The sequence below is a fragment of the Sus scrofa genome, chromosome 1 (assembly GCF_000003025.6).
Source record: "Sus scrofa isolate TJ Tabasco breed Duroc chromosome 1, Sscrofa11.1, whole genome shotgun sequence".
Classification (NCBI taxonomy): domain Eukaryota; kingdom Metazoa; phylum Chordata; class Mammalia; order Artiodactyla; family Suidae; genus Sus; species Sus scrofa.
Window position 1 is genome coordinate 76,237,969 of NC_010443.5, and position 6,000 is coordinate 76,243,968.

Consider the following 6,000-nt stretch of genomic DNA (forward strand, 5'->3'; position numbering starts at 1 on the left):
ATCTTTGATGAATATAGGTGTAAAAATTCTCCACAAAATTTTAGCGAACCGAATCCAAAAACATATAAAAAAGATCATATACCACACCCAAGTAGGATTCATCCCAAGTTCACAAGGATGGTTCAACATAGGCAAATCAATCAATGTCATATACCACATTAACAAAAGAAAAGTAAAAAACCACATGATAATCTCAATAGATGCAGAAAATCATTTGACAAAATTTAACATCTATTCATGATAAAAACTCTTACTAAAGGGGGTTTAGAAAGAATATATCTCAACATAATAAAAGTCATTTATGACAAACTCACAGCCAATATAATACTCAACAGAGAAAAGCTGAAAGCCTTCCTACTAAAATCTGGAACAAGACAAGGATGCTCACTCTCACCACTTTTATTCAACATAGTACTGGAAGTCCTGGCCAGAGCAATCAGGCAAAAAGAAAGCTAAGCAAAGAGAAAAGAAAGAAAGAAAGGAGGGTAATGAGTGAGGGAGGGAAAGAGGGAGGGAAGAAGGAAGGAAGGGAAGAAGAGAGGGAGGAAGGGAAGAAGGGTATCCAAATTGGAAGGGAAGAAGTAAAACTATGACTATATGAAGATGACACGACATGATACTACATATAGAAAACCCCAGAGACTCCACACAAAAACTACCTGAACTGATCAACAAATTCAGCAACGTAGCAGGATACAAGATTAATACTCAGAAATCGGTTGCCTTTCTGTATACTAGCAATGAACTATGAGAAAAACATTATTAAAAACAAAACTTTTAAAAAATCACACCAAAAAAAAAATATCCAGGGATAAACCTGATCAAAGAGGTGAAAGACTTATATGCTAAGAACTATGAAACATTAATCAAGGAAACTGAAGAGGATTCAAAGAAATGGAAAGATACCTCATGCTCCTGGATTGGAAGAATTAATATTGTTGAAATGGCCATACTACCCAAAGCAACCTATAGATCTAATATGATTCCTATCATTACTCGTAACATTTTTCACAGAACTAAAACAAAAAATCCAAAAATGTATGTGGAACGATATAAGACCCAGAATTGCCAAAGCAATCCTCAGGGGGAAAAAAAAAAAAAAAAGGCAGGAGGCATAACTCTCCCAGACTTCAGGAAAAGGTACAAGAATGAAGACAGTGTGGTACTGGTACAAAAACAGACATATGGATCAATGGAACAGAATAGAAAGCCCATAAATAAACCCAGACACCTATAGTCAACTAATCTTCAACAAAGGAGGCAAAATATAAAATGGGAAAAAGAAAATCTCTTCACCAAGTGATGCTGGGAAAACTGGACAGCTGAATGCAAATTAATGAAATTAGAACACACCCTCACCCCACACACAAAAATAAATTCAAAATGGCTTAGACATAAGACATGACAACATATAACTCCTAGAAGAGAACATAGGCAAAATATTCTCTGACATAAACCACACACATGTTTTCTTAGGCCAAGCTCCCAAGGCAATAGAAAAACAAACAAACAAATTGGACCTAATCAAACTTATAAGCTTTTGCACAGCAAAGGAAATCATAAAAAAAAAAGACAATGTATGGAATGGGAGAAAACAGCTGCAAATGATGCAACCAACAAGGGCTTACTCTCCAAAATGTATAAACAACTCATACAACTAAACAGCAAAAAAACAACCAAAAAAGATATACAGATGGCCACTAGACACGTAAAAAGATGCTCAACATCACAAGTTATTAGAGAAATGCAGATCAAAATTCTAATGAGGTACCACCTCACACCAGTCAGAATGGCCATCATTAATAAGTCTGCAAATACCAAACACTGGAGAGGGTGTGGACAGAAGGGAACTCTCCTACACTGTTGGCAGGAATGTAAATTGGTATAATCACTATGGAAAACAGTATAGAGGTTCCTCAGGTAACTAAAAATAGAACTACCATATGATCCAGCAATCCTACTCTTGGGCATATATCTGGACAAAACTATAATTCGAAAAGATAGACGCACCCCTATTTTCATCACAGCGCTATTCACAATAGCCAAGACATGGAAGCAATCTAAATGTCCATCAAAAGATGGATTAAGAAGATGTGATACATATATACAGTGGACTACTACTCAGCCATTAAAATAATGAAATAATGGCATTTGTTATCAACATGGATGCAACTAGAGATTCTCATACTAAGGTAGGTCAGAAAGAGCAGGACAAATATCATATGCTATCACTTAGATGTGGAATCTAAAATATGGCACAAAGGAACCTATCTACAAAAGTAGAAACAGACTTATAGAGAACAGACTTGTGGTTGCTAAGAGGGAGGAAGGGGGGATGGACTGGGGGTTTGGGGTTAATAGTTGCAAACTATTACATTCAGAATGTATAGATAATAAGGTCCTACTGTTTAGCACAGGAAGCTATATCCAGTCTCTGAGGATAGACCATGATAGAAAATAATATCTTTTTTTAAAAGGAGGGAAAGAGGGAGGGAAGAAGGAAGGAAGGGAAGAAGAGAGGGAGGAAGGGAAGAAGTAAAACTATGACTATATGAAGATGACATGACATGATACTACATATAGAAAACCTCAGAGACTCCACACAAAAACTACCTGAACTGATCAACAAATTCATATATGACTGAGTCGAACTGCTGTGCAGTAGAAATTGACACAACACTGTAAATCGACTATACTTTATTCAAAAAAATGGATGAACCAGTTAAATATTGCAATTTTTAAAATACATATTCACTTGCTGGGTCAAAGTCAGCACTTTTAGCAAGGTCCCCAGATGATATGCACACTAAGAATGAGAATTAGTGAAGTAGAGTCTGAGTATTTCAGAAATTATACTGTTTAGTCCATGTAAACCCAGATGTTTAACTAACCAAAATATATACACATGTGTGCATGTATGTGTGTATGTTTGTATAGGTATTTATATGTGTGTGAATATACATATATACATTTTACATATTTATCTGTATACCTTCCATGTTCATAATCACTTTAATAATTGTAGATATAATTTTCTCAACCTAAAGCCTGAAATTTTAAGAAGCTACAACTTGCAACCAGAGTCCTTAGAGTGGCTTTATTTTTAGTGACAAAGTGATAACTCCTCTGCTTGAACAGCTCCTATAGTAGCAATAACTGTCTTCAGATGAATTTTTCAGCTTCCCACCATCTTACTCTCCCACCTTCAGCTTTTGAGATCTAAGGGACTAACTCAAATCTCAATTTTTTTTTTATGGCCACATCTGCAGGATATGGAAATTCCTGGGCCAGGGACTGAATCCAAGCTACAGCTGCGATCTAAGCCAGAGCCGTGGCAATGCTGGACCCTTAACCCACCATGCTGGAGACCAAATCTGCACCTCCGCAATGACCTGAGCTGCAGCAGTTGGATTCTTAACCCACTATGCCACTGTGGGAACTCCTCAAACATTTTTTATTTAAATATGTGTTCTACTAAGTGCTGTCTAAAAGAAATATGTGAGCCATATACTTAATTTTTAATTTTCTAATGGCCACATTGAAAAGGGAATATTAATTTTAACATATTTTTATAATATATACTGAATATTATTTCAACAATTATTTTAAAAATTAACATTTTACTTTTCTCTTACTAAATCTTTGAAATCTGTATTTTACATTTAACAACACCTCTCAATTCAGACACTAAATTTTCATCAAATATTTTATCTGTTTCATACAAAATAGATTTACATGCCCACGCTGTTCCAAACAGACCGAAGAGTTTTCTAATAATTGAATCAAGTACAAGTTTTTAAATGAGCTAAAAGTGAATATAATTTAAAATTCATCTCCTCAGTCACACTAGCCACATGATAGGTCCTCAGTAGCAACTGTGGCTGATGGCTGCCATATCGTCCATTTGGTTCTAGTAGCACTTTTTACACACGGTAGCTCAGATATTATGTTTCATCTTCTGAAAGGCATCTAAAGGTTCAAACTATCTATAAGATATATCTCATTTAAAGGATATAAATGTTCATATTTTTCTGTGCTACCTTTTGGGTAGTTTCCTCAGGTTTATCTTCTAGTTCACTTTCAATCTCTTCTAGCTGTATCTAATCTGCTGTTTAATTCATTGAACTCATTCCAATGACTACTTTTCTTTTGACTCATTCCACTGACTACTTCCAATGACTAGGTCTATTTGTATTTTTTATGTCTACCTGTTCTTCATATGTCTTATTTTCTTATGGGTTCTACGTAGTTTTTTATGCCTTTAATCACTTTAAAAAATTCATGTTATACTTCTAAGATTGTTATTCTGTTATCTCAAATTCTTGGGCAGCAAAGCCCAGTGTTTATTGTGTCTGTTAACTCTATCTCATGGTAGGCCATTTCCTTGTCATCTCTAAATTTTTAGAAGTTCATCTTCCATGGGTCTTGTTTTTTAGAGGAAACCCTTTGTAGTCCAAGTTGAAGAGTTCCTGTGAGCAGTTTTACATTTGCTTCTGCCATGTATCCCTGAGGTATCACCCCCTAGAACCAGGTTTTTATCTTAATTTTTCATCTCATGGATTTCTTCACCATGGGATTATAAATTCAACTCTTTAAACAGGCTGGAGGTTTCAAATTCTCATCAGAAACATTCATTTCCTCCCAGAGCTACTGCAAAGATAGACTTCCTTGTGCTTGTGGGGGAGGAGGGTGGATTTTTTTAGGACCCTCTTCCACTGAGATGGTGGCCCTCCAAGGGTCCACTGCTATAGGTATATCAGTTCCACCCTTTCCTTCAACGTAACAGGCCTTGTCCCTAGTGCTCTAGGCCCCTGACCATCACTGGTAAACAGAACTCCTAGGACCATTGCAGGGTAGGTTCCTTCTCCAGCTCTCTGGTTCTAGGGTTCCTCCGGACTTTCTCTGTCTGAAGATTTTCTTTCTTGGGCATTCATATATGTATACATGCACATATATACATACATATGTACATGCATACATACATAAACGGATACATATATATTCACACACATATACCTACAGAAGGATCACCATAAATATATATACTTAATCTAGTATCTTTGGATATTTCCACTTTATTAGGGCAGTCTAAAAACACAGAAGCGTAAACAAGTGCAGTCTGAAGCGTTCTGATTTTTAGAACCTTGTGATCTGAAGTGTGTTATCCAGAAAGGTACTTTTCCTAAGGGCACTTCATTTGATAACTGGAGAGCCATCATCATGGGTTCATCTTATATCTGGGCCTCTTCTTCTGAACAAGCACATCATTTGGATTCTTCTGCATTTATCCTAAGAATTCCCTTTATAGCACACCAATCAAGAAATTATCCAACCACCATCTAAGCCTTCTCTAACTCCAAAAATCTTGGAAAAATGGGAATTTTCACGCTGGTAGAAACTTTAGAAATCAAATATTCTAACCTAAGATAAGAAAATAGGTCTAATAAAGGTAATAACTTGCTAGATATCACACAGCCAGTTAGCAGCAGTAACAGAATTCTCCCTTCATCCTGCCATCCTGTCTCGCCTACATAATGCCACTTAATTGTGTATTTTAAAAACTGTCAGGTTTGTGTGGTATTCTTTGTAGCTTCCAGCTTGCCCTCTCTGAGGTAGTCTTAAAGACTGTGATCATTTCATCCCTTAGTAAAACAGAACCTGTAGCTAAAGACATTCTCATGGCCTCTTTCCTTAGAGTTAGGGATCACTTTTCCATAACTGTGCCCAAAGGACTTTTCTTGGTCAGACTTCAGTCAAATAACCTAGAGAACATAATAACCTCTCTCTCTTTGTTTTCACTCTTGGAAAAACTATCTTGTTTTGTCCTAGAAAAACAATGTGATTTTAGTCATATTTGTAGAAATACCAGCCCCTAACCTTGACAGAAGTAGCCTTACATCATCATAACTTCTTTCTTTCATAAACTAAAAAATATTTTCCATGCAATTATGAATCATGGTACAATGACCCTAAAAAGTATGTTTTCTGGGCATCGTTTAA